At 34.5% G+C, this 15,930-nt stretch overlaps 1 long non-coding RNA gene across 1 annotated transcript; it reads left to right on the forward strand.

The window, feature by feature from the left end:
- Positions 1–731: 731 nt before the first annotated feature.
- Positions 732–15,260, forward strand: LOC140336211 (uncharacterized). The gene is made up of 4 exons (XR_011921837.1): positions 732–806; positions 2,105–2,158; positions 2,544–2,594; positions 15,151–15,260. It is a non-coding gene; the product is annotated as an uncharacterized lncRNA (long non-coding RNA).
- Positions 15,261–15,930: the final 670 nt, after the last annotated feature.

A 15,930-nucleotide genomic window follows, 5' to 3' on the forward strand; every position in this document is an offset into this window, starting at 1 on the left:
CCAGGAAGTAGATGATGATACTGGATAAAATGATGGTGTTGGGGAGAGGGCAGGTTGTCAAGATCGAGAGTCTAATAGATCCCTGATGTCTCACCTGTCCCTAATCTAGCAGATCAAGCAATGAAATATTTCAAACTGCTAGAGTTTTACAGAGAGGATTACCATAGAAGCCATAATAAAAGTGAGTTACTAATAATATTTAATAGAAAGTCCTCGTATAGGAGCTTCTTCTGATTATGGACAAGAAGGAGTAATTTATTTTTTATTTTTGTTATAATTGCATGGAATGTTGTATTTTTTAAGTCAAAGTTAAACTTAAGTCAATGTTTAACTTAAGGTAAAGTTAGAAGAGGTGAACATAACAGGAAAGGTAAATGATTGCCAGATAACAGGAAAATACTAGGTAATTTTTTTTCCACCAAAGTTGAGCATTAACAGACATCAAATGACTAACTATACCAGGTATCATTTGTGTGATATGTACAAGCAGTCCCTCCCTCATTTCTAATTATAGTCTTGTTTGATCTTTACCATATATTCCTAATGTTACAAAATGCCCTATTAGTTCCTGAGTGAATCAATAGAATGGATTTATCATTTATTCTACCTTAGGCAGAGCCACAAATGGCATAAAATGAAAGGTTGAAATAGTTGGCAGGGCTGTTTTGTATTTACATATTGGAACAAACATTGTCTTGTAATATTGATTTTCTTCTATGAGCAGATTCTACAGAGTACAGATGAAAGCCACTCAGAGAGTTTCAGACATCAAGACAATGCTTTCTCCCTCTGCATAATCAAACAAGGTTAGCAAAACCATATATTTGTTTTGTAGTCATCAGCCTTGTTAGGTAACCTAGATTCTCTATGATTTACTTTTCCAAAGATACTTTTGAAAATCTCCTGTAGCCTAAGTAATTTATTTACACATATAATCACACCAAGTGCTAGCAATGCTTTGCATTTTGATTTAGTTTGCTTTCTTGCAAACAGTTGTGCTGATCACTTGGAAATTTAACACATGAGATCTAAACAAAGCTTCTATCCTAACCCTTCTATGATCAAGATAAATGGTCTCTGTAGATATGTGCCAGTCATTCTAGAATGACCTTTCAACTTTCCGGTGAGGGTAAACTATAGTTTATTTCAGCAAGTGCACATTTTAAGTTAACATTGCAACGTGTATCCAAAAAGTTTTTTCTTTTTATTGAGCTTTAAAAAATGTGAGGATGACACAATCAAGCATTACATTAATGTAAGGCATTTAATAAAGATAACTCAAACTAATAAAAAAAGAAAGTCCTAATGTCTTATTTTAAAGTGAGCAGTATTGTGTTGTACACAAATCCTGAACATGCTTATGTGGGCAAATTAAGGTATTAAAAGGACGTAAGGAAGGATGGGATAAAGAAAGAGTGATGTCATGGGTAGGTACATGTGACATTTTGTTTGATTACCATCAATATTTTCATTTTTTATGAAAGTACAAATATTAATAATATTAAACTTACTTCATTCAGATTTTTACCGTTACATGGGTAACAATTTCAACCATTCAGTAAATGATCCACTATTAACATATTCTCCAAATCAGTGTTTTTTTACCTGTTTTCCATAGGGTAACCTTTGAAATAACTTTCAGGTCTTTAGAGAACCCATGCTGTTGGTATTATATCCACAGCTAACAACACATTAGTGTAGTGGTCACTGGAAAGAATGCCTCCTATACTGTTAGCCATTGGAAAGAATGTCACCTTTACAAATGGCCAAAGAGATCATTGGAATCAGTTAAACTGAACCGAAAGTCACAAACTGCTCTATTGCTCAAGCGTCCCCTAAAAACCCCTGGAGGAACCCTAGGGTTCCATATCTATAATTTTTACATTAGGCATTATCTAGATGTTCTTTAATCTTTAATAGCAGAATGTATACACCGGGTTACACACACACACACACACACACACACACACACACACACACACATTAACAGTAATATTGGGGGGAGCAGCAATAAAAATGCAATTCTTTTATTTTTTTATTGTTACTGACTCACTATAGTCAATGTAAATCAAGAAATCTTTACCCATAATTTCCTTCTTGTCAGGCTCTTGTTTGCTGACCTGTGTGTTCAGGAGTCTGCATATAGAGAAAATAACAGGTAAACTCATAGCACATCATGTTTTTTACCTTTAAAATAAATGTAATATGTTTGCAGGCAAAAAAAAAAAGATTTATCCAGTACAAAAGGAATGGGACCATGTAAAAATATTAGTATTTATCTCTATCCAGGACAACATGGTCTTTTCAGCTGATCACCAGGAACAAAATAAATCACACATTGACGTGCAGCCTTTCTTGACATTTTAACATGGGGAAACCCTTGAAATAACTTTCAGGTCTTCAGTCAACCCCTTCAATAGTTACTATATCCATAGCTCATAGTATATTGGCATTGCAGTCAGTAGAAAGAATGCCTTTTACATTTCTGTCAAGTTGGAGTCACTTAACCTGACCTGAGAGGCACATATTTCTCTTTGTTCAAGGAATCCCTAGCAACCTCTGGAGGAACCTTGGTGGAGAAACACTGTTTTAATGTAAGTATGTAAACTGTTTTACTTGACACTGTAGTCAACCATAAGTTTGAAATGGCCATTAAAATGCTGATCTGCTCTCTCCCCATTCTGAGTTTTGCAGTGCAATGGTACACAAAGGCATATGTCAGGAGAGTTTAGGGATAAATGCTAGTTATATAAAAAAATATATTTCATACTTTGAATGAATACATAACTTAATTGTTTTTTATGCTTACAGCATTTTTTTTTAATACAGCCATTGTGTTAGAAAATTGGATAAGGCTTGACTACTTTAGCTTCAACCTCCACTTAGTCTAAAATCTTGAAAGCACTTCAATTCACACTTGAGTTAAAAGTATAAAGCTAAATAACAATGTTGTAATGTTCGGTAATGTTCCATGGAATTTTACACTTACATAGGGATAAAGATCTATTTTTCGAGACAAAAGAAAAACACAGCAAATCTATGATTTGGAACCGAGCCCACTTTATGCTTTAGAGCTTGTGTACAGCTCATTGCATTGATTATTCTCTACTCACAAGACAAGCATTTGAATGACAGGATCAGCTAGAAAATTGAGCAATATTTTTGCTTTTATGTATATGAGTGAACTGAACTGGGCCAAGATGAATGCTGCTTATAATACAGGAGCACATAATGTGGAAATAAGAGGCACCAGACAAGAGATGAATGAGATGTACGAGTGATTACACTATGCTTGTATGACCTTGTATGGCTTCATTCTACACGCTTGTGATGATACAATTATACAATTGGAATCTGCTCACAAATAAACATGTTATCTTTGCATATTTTCTTCATTTATTTCTTCTGTGTGGAAATATATAAAACTTTTATGGCGCCTTCCATAAAACATGGGAAATGTGGAGGATTTCAACCATGAAGCAAATCATTTTTGTTTTATATGCAAGTGTGATCTCTGCTCGGCTAGATTTACTAGCAGAAGGGAAACTGAATCACCTTTAATTGCAAACTTTATGATAATGATTACCTCCGGAGCCCTTGAATTATACAACAAACAAGTAGAGAAAATAATAAGGAAAAACAAGGGAACCCATAGAACACAGCAAAACCATTATCATGAGGTCAACAGCATATTTCCATTTAGTTCCACTTTACCATAAGCTCACAGAAGAGGCGCTGTCTATCAGATATTGTTTAGATATGCAAGTGTAAGAAAAAAATTTAAACCCTACACCAATAACTTTTTTTCTAGTTTTCAAATGAATAGGGAAAGATGAGAACCACTGTCAGGTTTTTATTGTCTTCTGTGTCCCTACTAGGGAGATTCACCATTTTGTTTGTCCTGATGACCAATATCCTTAGAATTGAAAATTAGGTAATGTTCAAAATTCTAAATTGTCATTAGGAAATTAGTTTTTCAAATCCTAAACATAAAAAGTTTTCTACCAGAAATAAAGAACAACATAAATGATGTTCATGGCCTTTGCCCTGGGCAGTTTATTCACAAGAGCCAATAAAGAATTAATAATCCAGCAATTTTACTATAAAAAGGGTTCATTACAGCTATTTTATAGCTAAAGGGGCCTGGTTGGTCGCATCTTCCGTATGTGTTTTGAAGGCTAGGTCAAAGTTGGTGTTTATATGCTCTCCAAGACTGGAGAAGAATATCATGGGAGAACCTGGATGATCCAGCCATCCTACAATGTATTTTTTAAAACATCAGCTATTAGTTGGCAAGTATTTTCAATCGTTGACCAGGTTTGGTGGATCACCCAGGTTCACCCGTGATTGTCTTTGGTTGATTTGTCTTGGAGAGCATTAATAAAACAAGCCCTATGTATAAGCGTTCTATCAATTTAATTTTTGATTTGATTCTTTTACTTTAGTACTGGTAGAAGAAATATGGGCTAATGCAATTACCTTGCATGATTGTTTGTGAGTTAGGAGTTGAACACATATTTCCTTTGGTTAATATATCCCAATATAGAAGGAAAAAAAACAAGATAATAAGTATTTATAAAGGGTCAACTTTCTCCTTAGTGGAGTGCAGTTATCACAGAGCTACCTCTTGGTTCCTTCAGGAATCAGGTTTAGGAAAAGAAGCGTTAAAGTGTTTACCTTTTGATACCCCAGCAACTCTGGTGGGTATGTACTCAATGTTGGATGTAGTATTTCATTTAATAGGAAGGGTAGTCTATGGGATCTACCTATCATCTATGTAGTATAATTAGGAGACAAACCATGCGTTTATAGGAAAAAGCATATGGAATGTATATAAGCATTTGTGTATTCTATATAGAGAGTTCTTACCTTTATTTTTTTATAGAAACAACTTAGATTGTACAGCTTCCATTCCTGTTTCAGTATTCAAAAATCTAAGTATAAATGGAGTAAACACCATTTGATACACATTTCTGTCAATTCTGTATAATTCTCTTGGCTTATGTTATCTTAATGATAATAATATAACTCAACCAGGTAAAATGTAGGAAGTCCAATTTGTAAAGGTCGTTGGCCTACTAATGAGCAGTAATTGTAAAGTATAATAAAGTATAGGACTCAGGCACTTACTATCATATACATACCAATATACAAAACAATTGGTAAATTAGCTCTACTAGCCTTATCTCAAGAAAGAATAATATTTGAGGCAAGAAAATTTTAAACTGGGACAACTGGTGAAAAGTTTTCAGCTATGAAATAATAACAGATAATAGGATCTCCCAGTTTCAAACATAGAATAACCCTTTTGAATGCGGATTATTTGTAAATTTGGTTAACAATGGCTTCAACAATAAAAAAAATAAAAATGATGCAGACCTGCATAAACCTGTGCAGTTGGGTTTTGAATACTGGGCTTAGAACTGGGGCCCAATTTCTGCAAAACTTTTAATAAAACAGAGGGAATCTACCCCGTTACCAAATGTTTTTTTCATAACATTGCCTTGTTTCATAACTTGCCTTTTTTTAACTTTTTACACCTCAGTGATGCTGATTTCCTGTGACTTCTTTTATTCATTTTCTGTCTACATACAGTAGCCCTTTTATTGGCTGTACATCAATGCTCAGGTCTTTCTCGGACTGGTCCAGCAGATTGTGTCTTGGTACAACTTCTTGTAGTTTCTACAAGGAGCAGATCTAACAGAGTGACAATACAAAAAAGGCAGGGACAGAACATTGTCACCACATAACACAAAGAGCCTGATTTATTAAAGCTCCCCAAGGCTGGAGAAGATACACTTTTATTAGCGAAGCTGGGTGATCCAGCAAACCTGGAATGGATTTCTTCAAAGTCATTTGCTATTTATTAGCAAATGTTTTGAATTCTGGACCAGATCCATTCCAGGTTTGCTGGAGAGCTTTAATAAATCAGGCCCAAAGTGTCTAAACATGGACCGTTCTAGTAGGTGTTCTGGATGTTATTTTATTTATAGGGCATAAAAAGTATTTTAAAAATAATAAAAAAGCTTATAAAACATTCAGTGTTTGGGTTAAAATCTACCCTAAGCCAGCACAAAACACATCATGGGACTTTTAGGGCACTTAAATAAAAAAAGAAAAACATAACTTTTAATTCAATAGGTTTAAAATCAATACAGTTAAAATTACATGTAACATATTAATAAAAATGTCACAATGGCAAAGTCTCATATAATTTCAACGCGTTTCACGGATGTATCCGCTTCTTCAGGAAATGCTGTTGAGACATATGAATGTAATAAACATTCATTTCAATAAACATTGATAACAGTGCCTTCTAATTTTATTCCATTATTCAAAGCTGTATGCACTTACTCATTTCATTGAAAACACTTAATTTCCAATAAATGTGGATATCTTAAAAATATCTCAAAATTGTATTGCAAAAATCCATCGGGGGTGGGGGAGAGGAAGCAGCAGACAATGCAACAAAACCCAGGTCTAGGGCAACCATAGACTTTGTAGCACAGGTACACCTAGAAATATTTATTTATATTAAGTATTACTTATTTGGTGACATTAATCTTGTTCAAACATATGTCATATTTGATCACCTTGATGTCTATATTATTTACCACACTTAACAGCAGCCACTTTTTCAAATCAAGTGGGTTCTAGTAAATAACAAATGTCACCTAGCATGAGACACTATTTCTTTTGAACCACTTCACTAATAAAAAAACTTTTTTTCATCTTGTGTTTTCTCATTGTAACACACATAAGAATTAATTTTTCAAAGAAAGCTATTTGTAAAACGGGCTTACCTATTTCATTATGGCATATATTACCCAGCTCAGCTTGAATAATAGATAGCTTGCTTGGTTTAGGACAGTGTTATACTCCATGGTGCACGTACTCCCTTCTTGGTGTCTGCTTACGCACCTCCCCTCCTCCTAATGAAGCCGCACAATTAGGACACTGCGTCCCATGCGGTTTCTCCATCCTGCCCCTTCACTGACAAAATTACGTCAGTGGGGCCTGGTCTCTCTCACATATCGGAAATAACCTGAGTGATTCCCCCTTTGCCCTTCGCTCTTCCGTCCTAGGGTGAAACCGGAGGAAAGATTTAGGGAGGGAGACACCTGGGGACCATCTACCCTAATAAACACATATCTTCAATATTGGTAATTTTTTACCTGCATGTAGTTCAGCTTAAAAATATATTGTAACTACTACACTACATTCACATCTAGGAAATAATTTTTATTCTTCCTATAGGTATAACCTTCTGAAATGCATTAATATAATCTTAAGAGTAGAATCTTAAAGTAAAGGTTTATATATATATATATAAATAAATTCATCCTTGATGGCTTTGCCTTCAAGGCCACAAGCAATAGCATCAACATTCAAATAAGGATACATTTGTAGCTATGGTTGCATTGTATTCATCGTGCAGGATACATTCAATTGCGTGTATGGGTAGATATCTTAAAGCTGAAAGTGGTGGACCTAGAAATGGAAAGATCTAAATGAGATACCATGTCTATTTCTCTGCTTTTGACTGTATTCTTTAAAACAACATTTTCTTCTGCATGAAAATGTAGAGGGTAAAGCAAATCTATATGTGATCTTACAGTATTTTAGGTCTTTATGTCAGCTTTTATAAACATTTATGTCTTGAGGTTTTATAAGGACAGACTCAGCAGTGACTTGTGAAATGGTTGGGTGAGCAAATGTTGTAGGATTTATAATATTATCCCTACACCGGCTGCATATTTTGATGGTCTGTTAGAAGAAATGTATTATGCATGATCCTACTTTGAAATATGTTCAGAAACAAGCTAGCAAACTGCTACATCACTTGAAGGCACTTAAGTGATTTTTTTCAGCCATTAGGAAGAGGTTTACACAGACAATAGCCTTGTGATGTTTTTTTAAACTACAAAAAATGTAATGCATTCTATTTCCTTATGTTGGTATAAATATTAAATTGGCTCATTTGTATACTTATATTAGAAAATAAGAACAAACGTGTTAGAAGTTTAACAACTGTATATGCACACATGATTTGAGTAACACTGAATAAGCTGGAGAGAGACCTCGTGTGAGATACTTTTGAACTATCTACATTATTTACCAGAGCTGCAAAATCATCATTAACTTTAAGTAAGTAAAATGTATTACTTCAATTAGCTCAGGAGTAAATGGTATAATCAAGCAGAGGAGATGTTCCATCTTGAACTATAAATTTTTTATACTTAGTTACATAGTTAATTAAGTTTAAAAAGAGCGATGTCTATCAAATCAAACCTTTCACAAGTTCTGCAGTTTTGTTCTAAAGAAAGGAAAAACTAAACTGTAATGGTAAAGTTTGCTAGATAGGACAAAACATCTTTCCTGACCCTCCCAAAAGAAGGTGGTTAATGTCACTGGATCAGTATATTGCTCTACTGTATTCTAGGATGAAAACTAGCCTATTAATTTTTTCCATTTTAAAAGCATTTCATAGTTACTCAATCTATTAGCTTTAAATCACTTTAAATTAACTTTAAAACAGAGAACTCCTTCTCCATTGGAATCATATAGCAGCCTGAAGCAGGTTAATGTAAATTAGTAGGTTGTCATCTGCAGGTATGATACAACTGTCAATGAGCTGTGGATAATCCCAGAAGCCACCCAAACAGATCTCAAATTTAAATGAAATTAAAACCAGGCTACATTTTCTCATCATTTGATAAAAAAAATGTCCTTAACTGATAGAATTTTTTTCTTTCAATGTACAACTGATGTCTTTTCTTTGTATAGTCGTATAAAGTAAATGTGTCAAAAAATGTGTCAAATTATTATATTGCTATTGGAAATAAGTACAATAATGTGTTTTACAATAATGAAAGAAAACTTATCAACAAACTGTTTATTTAAACAAACATCTTCCCTAAAAGCAGAACTATAGCTAAAAATTTTAAAAAGAAGGCAGGATTTTTATTGCAGATGTGCAGCTTGAGCTGTCTTCATGCCTCTAGATTTTTTCACTTTCCTTTGGGCAGGATTTAGGACATGAAAAGACATCTACTACCTAAATCTTTTGGTTTAAGTCAGGAGCCATGAATAATCAATTCAATGCTGCAGTGCACTCATGTGAGTGTTAAAGATCACAAACTGCAAAAAGCAGGTAACCAAAGTGTATGTTTAAAACAAGACCAGCATCTCAGGAAAGAAAAGACGGAGGAAAGAGTATATATTTGCAATGTTTTGTGTCATTTGGCAAAATAAAAAAAATAAAGTTTTATTTTAAAAAGTATAGTTATCTTTTGAATGAAAACTATTGTAAGAATCACGTCCAAGATTGCATGTATGAAGGATACCATAAAAAAGTTACAATGATACAATAGCACAAAATAACATTATATACCAGGAAAAATATTTACCATCAAGGCTTTAGAGAATTGAAAAGAAAACGACAATGCATTCTCAAAAACACTTAAAACCAAATTATAGCCATGGACATGGTAAATAATGTGTATGTGCTGACTCAACTAAAGATTAAGATAATAAACAGCAGTTAAGGAAATATTATTGTGCTAAAACTAAAATGTCTTCCATTAATACTAATGTCAAAAGCTGAATACATGGGAACACTATGTTGTTATTCATAAGGGTTGTAAAAATTAACAAGGAATGCAGTGACTATACAATCGTAGCAGGCTGCAGACAGAGTGTGTTTGAAAAGCAAACCGAATTCTGAGATTAATCTATAAAGAGAACCTATTGCTTGCCCATTCGTTCCAACAACAATGAGCCTGATTTATTAAAGCTCACCAAGGCTGGAAAAATTCACTTTCATCAGTGATGCTGGGTAATCCTGCAAACCAGAAAAAGACCTATTAAAGTAATTTGCTATTTGTTATAAATATTTTGAATCCTGGAACAGATCCATTCCAGGTTTTTTGGATCATCCAAGTTAACTGATAAAAGTGTATCCTTTACAGTCTTGGAGAACCTTAATAAATTAGGCTCAATGTCCTCACAATTGTATATGTGATTTCAATGTATTTTAGGTATACTATCCTTAAAAGCCTTCCTTTTTAGACATTCAAATACCCTAACACTGTTGATGGACGTCATCTTGAAAGTAATATCATGAGCTCCAGCAGACTCAGAGCGGTCAATCAACTGAAATCATGGTATTCTCCTTTGATACCCCTGGAGAAAATGTTGTGGTGGGAGCTGAGGGGGTGGTAAAGTAGTTTGGCCAGGAATCCAAAAATGTATTAGGTATCTAAGTAAGCATACATTAATGGTGAATTAATATTCACAAATCACAAAGTGATATACATAAATTATTAAATTAGGTGGACTTTCCCATTAGTAAATTTATGTGAAATAGGACTGTTTGTCTATACACCTGAATCCATAATTATTTGAAAATAAAGGCAGGAATATCTTGTCCCCCAATGGGTTTTGCCAACAGGCTTCCTTAGGGGATATGTTGAGATCATGAAGCAGCTTCATACACAACACTTCTGCACAAGCGCCTGTGAGAGAATACCGACCATACTTCTTTTCTCCAAGATATTGGATATTTTCGATACTAGAATGTTACTATGAGGTATCCCTCTCTGTGAGAGGAAAAAACTCTTAACCAGCATACAGTAATGCTCTCAACACATCCCCAGGAAGGCAAAAATGACTTAATTTATTCATTTATGCATATCACTTTGTGATTTGTATATATTACTTCACCGCTTAGAAGAAAGTTGTCTGAATATGTGTAATAAAATATGAATGTTGCTTTTACTCGGCCCGTAAATTGTAATGTTGCATCACAAGTCTTCAGAGAAGTCTAAACAATTATCATCTACCACAGAAGAATGTAATTCTTCAATTAGAAGAATAGAATAGAATTAGAAATTAGAAGAATTCTTCAATTATCTTCAATTATATTCTCCTTCTTGAACCAAAAGTAGACTTCTCTGCATTTATTTTGTAACCAGCAAAGAAACCACAAACTATTATTGGTTTGTCATCTTGGACAGGTAAGAGCTAGGTTCTGGCTCATACAAGAAAAATCCCAAGTATGCAACAAAATATTTTAATTGTTTTACCCCCACTGTTAAGCCTTAGTAGATCTTTCTACACCAGTAAGCCAAAGTCTAAAATGCTAGATCAAAAATCAGGGTAAAAAACGAGGATCTCTTGCTTAACCCCCTCAGTATTTGCACTGGTTTAGTATTATGACCCATATTATTCTTCTAGAACTGAAAGCCTAATGCAATCTCTTTTCGCATAACAAAAAATTGTTTTAAACGTCTCAAATATGTGTTTCCACTGGATGATGCCCATTCAACATTAGCTGAGAAGGCCAATGATGATCGATTTTGTCCCTTCTTCCTATGATCTCCATGTGGATGTCCATAGCGAATAATACATGTATTTGCTGAGTGATGAACTAGCTGGTATGAATCACATTTGATCATTATATATCAGGCCTCCAACTTCTTCCTTCAGGTGTTGTACTATATTAGCTGTCATGAAGTCTTCCTCATGAAGAGCTGTCTCCCTTCTACAAAGTAAGCATTATACAAATCAGTTAGAGATGGCATATTTTCTTTGCTGATCTGTCTACAAATGTCAGTGTCATATCCATCTGGTGGTTTTTGGAATAGTAATCTATTAATTATTTCTTGCATTTCCTTATGTGAAAAAGGGCATTAGGCAGCTCCTGCTTAGGTTCCAAATACTCTGTTACCAAAATATCTTTTATTAACTAAACCAATTTAACAATTTTAAATTTTGCCCTCTTGTCTTGTATACAGGTAATTCCTGAGTTACGGACATCCAACATACGGATGACTCCTAGATACGAATGGGGCTTCCTTGCTTGTTCCTTTGCAGGGCGGAGGTTCGATTGGGGGGAGGGGTGGTTCACATGACTTTCAGAAGAAATCTTTTGCTGTTCTGCAACCTCTTGTAACTGCAGTTGTTACTTTTTGCATATCAAAGCACAGCTTGCTCCAGAAGGTAATGTCTAGGCTCAATTAAGTTTTTTTTTGCTTTGTTTGTGATTAACTTACAGTAAGTATTGTGTACAGTAACTGACACCATGCTGCCTAATAATATGTTGACACAAATATCTATTCTAATTGCATTTATTAAAATAATGTACCTGTTCTGACTTACATACAAATTCAACTTAAGAACAAACCCACAGTCCCGATCTCGTATGAAGCCCAGGGACTACCTTGTAATTAAGCATTCTTCTACCTCACTTTAATTGATATCCCATCATTGCTAAATACCTTACCAACCTTTTGTGTGCCTCTTTTAGGTTTCATTAAATCATCAATACATGCTTTCTTTACCCTATTTTTGGGTGCAACAATGAAAAACAACAATGAAAAAAACATTTCTTTCTTTCTTTTTTCTGCTCTCGGTGGCTGACAGCATTTGCAGCATTTGGCAGGAGGCAGTGAGCGGTACTGAACCCCTTCATAACACTCCCTTTCATTCTCACAGCCAATCTTAGGCATGTAAATATATTGTGATTTTGAATGTTTTGTATTTACATAAACAGGAAACAGGTGGAGCTCTTGGCTTTTTTGCACATTTTCCCTTATCCCTAGCTTCTCTGTAAACCGAGTGTTTACAAAGCTCAGTAGCTCACAGTGAATTTTGTACATAAATGAGATATAGCTATGACTGATTACAGTGTGGTGTGAAATAGTGTGACATGCCAATCAAAAGAGCAGTCTAAAGGTCACATTTTGCTGACCTTTTTCTTTAAAAAGTCAATGGAGCTTTGAGCAACCTGTGCCATGGGTGTACTTTGTAAAGTCCCAATTCTAGCTTGACAACCTCACTACCATGTAAACTTTTTGCAGATGTTTGTTTGATCATGTTTTTTTTACTTTTCTTCTGTACTTGGTAGTGGATGGTCTGGAATGTTGCTGAGAATGGCACTAATGTAAATATGTAAATTTGCACATGGAAGCTTGAAGAATGGGTAGCATGAAGCTGAATTGGCATTGGATAATGGGTCAGTGAGTCTGTGTGGCACAGCACCATAGAGAAGGTGTTGCCTTTTTAGGACCTAGACAGTATTTTTTTTTCATATTATGCTGAAATTGGTCTTTAAATCTTTATTTGTAAAATATTGTACATATTAAAACAATATTATGCAATATTAAGGATATAAAACATCTGTTTAAATGTATAAAGCCTAAAAAACATTCAAATATTTAAAAGTTAAATTAAAACCATTATATTGTTTCTTTAAAACAAAGCCATGCTTCTAGCCATTCATAAAGCATTCTGCTTCTATTTATTTACGGTTCTCCAGTCAAAATAACCAATACCTTTGTCATACCCCATAACAAGGAAAGATGTGCTTTCAACTTAATTAAACACCATGTACTATCAGTGAGCACTGCTGATATGGAGTGTGATAAACTTTGGATGGACATTGAATTATTGATCCAGTCCAGGTTTGTAACAGCTAAGTAGCAAAATGTTGTGCGTGTTAGAACGAAAAAAAAAAAACCCTGAAAAAAATTGAAGTGAATTCATAAGTAACCTAGCCACAATAAAGCCTCAACAAAACTAAGGGGCCTATTCTTCGCCTCACTCATTTTTATTGTGACAAAATAAGAAGTGAATGCAATGGGGCTGATTTATTAAAGGTCTCTACTGGAGAAGATTGACTATCATGGGAGAACTTTGGTGATCCATCAAACCTGGAATTGATTTTAATAAAAATAATTTGCTATTATTTTTCAAATGTTTATAGTTCTGGCCCAGATCTGTTTCCTGTTTAGTGGATCACCCAGATTCTTTACCATGATAGTCAATCTACTCCAGTCTTGGAGAACTTTACCAAATCAAGCCCAAATTGTACTTACCTTCTGTTCTAATGACCACCATAACTATTTAAGTATCACTTCACTTTGAATGTAATAACAGTTACGAGGTGACAAAGGAGTGGAAAAGCATTAGTATAAATCTTAATGGGAGATCCAAAATGTAAAAGAGTCACTAATTTTACATCAATTTTAACAATTGCACAAGGTATTCAAAACTAAAAAAAGTTAAACAGAAGCCCCACTCAACAGAAACATGCTGATACCATGCTGGCTTTTTTTAGACACAATTATACATTCAATTTTTACCAGCTAAATACATTCCAGGTGCACCAAACTAAACATGCTCAATGTTCCCCCGCTCAAGTAGAAAATTCTGCCCCCCCCCCTTTAGCAGCTAGCGATATTTGCTCCCCTTTAGATGCAGTTGTCCCCATTAGGAGGGCCACTATTCTCTTTAATGTATCAGACATATAGCTCCCTGCTGATTGGAAAGCTCGAGTTCTGACTAAGCAGGGGGTTATTGAACCTCTGCAGAAAGACTACTATTTACCCAATAAAGAACAACGGTCTTTTGTTTCACCATAACCTATATTCTAACATGATATTTTGTTTTTATGCACCTGGAATGTGTTAGGTTATTTTAAACGTAAAGCTCAACTGGTTTCAAGACTATTGCAAGCACTAGCAATATTAAAATGACAATGTTGTGAATTCCATTTTTTCACTGCTGTTATCCCTTTTCATGTGGCTGCTTCTGTCAAAATTTTGTATCATTTTACAATCCCAGGCAGTTACATCGTATGCCAAATATTTCACTATGTACCATACTTGATAGAGTAGTTCATTAATATTCTAATGAAATGAGAACAGAATAAATACAAGTTTAAATAATTATGATCTGGTAAGGCTTAAAAGCAGTATCGGTGAGCCACTTCCTTTGGAATTAGACATTTTTGACCTGCAATACTTTTAGGCTTGTGGGGATGGCAATTTTCCTTTGAATTGTTCTACAAAGAATGTTTAGTGATTGAAGTGAAGCATTATAAAATATACATGCTGGTCAGTAGTATGCCACTGTGCCTGGATCTAAAGTGAAGACACTTTGATTAGTAACTTTCTGGAGATTTACGCTGTATTAGCGCTGAATAAATCTTACAGAATACATAATAAAACCTTAGAACCTCCTATTACATTTATGGCATTGATGTATTGGCAATATATTGTGCCTTTCAAATTGGGCTAGTTCATGTAAAAAGAAAAGGTTCCTATTAAACAATAATATATAATATAATATTACATTAATTTGCAGGTATATCAAGATAATGGCTATAATTCATGGAATTGTTGAACATTCAAGACGCTCAAGACCGGATTTATATCATTTACTTAAAAACTCAATTAAAGATATGTGAACCTTCACATTGAATTTCTCCTATTTCTTCCGCTATTGCAAATTGGTTAAATATACAGTAAAAATGTTTTGTTCAAAAGTGCCACAAATTACCTGTTCATCAATCAGAACTTTGGGATTGTCACATGTACCCTTCATGTTTAATGTGTAAAGAGACTAATAAGCTCCCTATTATCTGATAAGTGTTAAAAAATATTGGCCCTGCCAGGATCTTGCTCCTGCCTATGCTGCACTCTTATCAGTGACAGTGTTCTCTGTTTTCTCTAAAGGACTACAAAACGCTGTCACTCTGTTATTAGGAAAAATAAATCAATAGATGTTTGTAGTCCTTTCCCTGAAAAAGTACATTGCTTCCCCATACCTACAGTACAGCGAATGATCGTTGTCCCCAAAGGACTATTTATGAAGCAGTGAATCTGAGATTCATTGAAACTGTCCCTGATGGTAAACCATTTATTGGCATTAAAACACATGGACATGGAAGATTCTCCAGGTTTATGTGTTTCAATAGCAGTAAATGACTCTCCATCAGGGAATGTTTCTGTGAATGTCAGAATTACAGCTTTATCAATAAACCACATAGTGGGTTACTGGCAGGATCTTGAGATGAAAATAAAGGAAAGTAAGTAAAATACAAAAAATGAAAGCAGTCACCCCTTCTAAGGACAGGTGGTAAAC

This window comes from Pyxicephalus adspersus, chromosome 8 (genome assembly GCF_032062135.1).
Source record: "Pyxicephalus adspersus chromosome 8, UCB_Pads_2.0, whole genome shotgun sequence".
In the NCBI taxonomy this organism is placed as follows: Eukaryota; Metazoa; Chordata; class Amphibia; order Anura; family Pyxicephalidae; genus Pyxicephalus; species Pyxicephalus adspersus.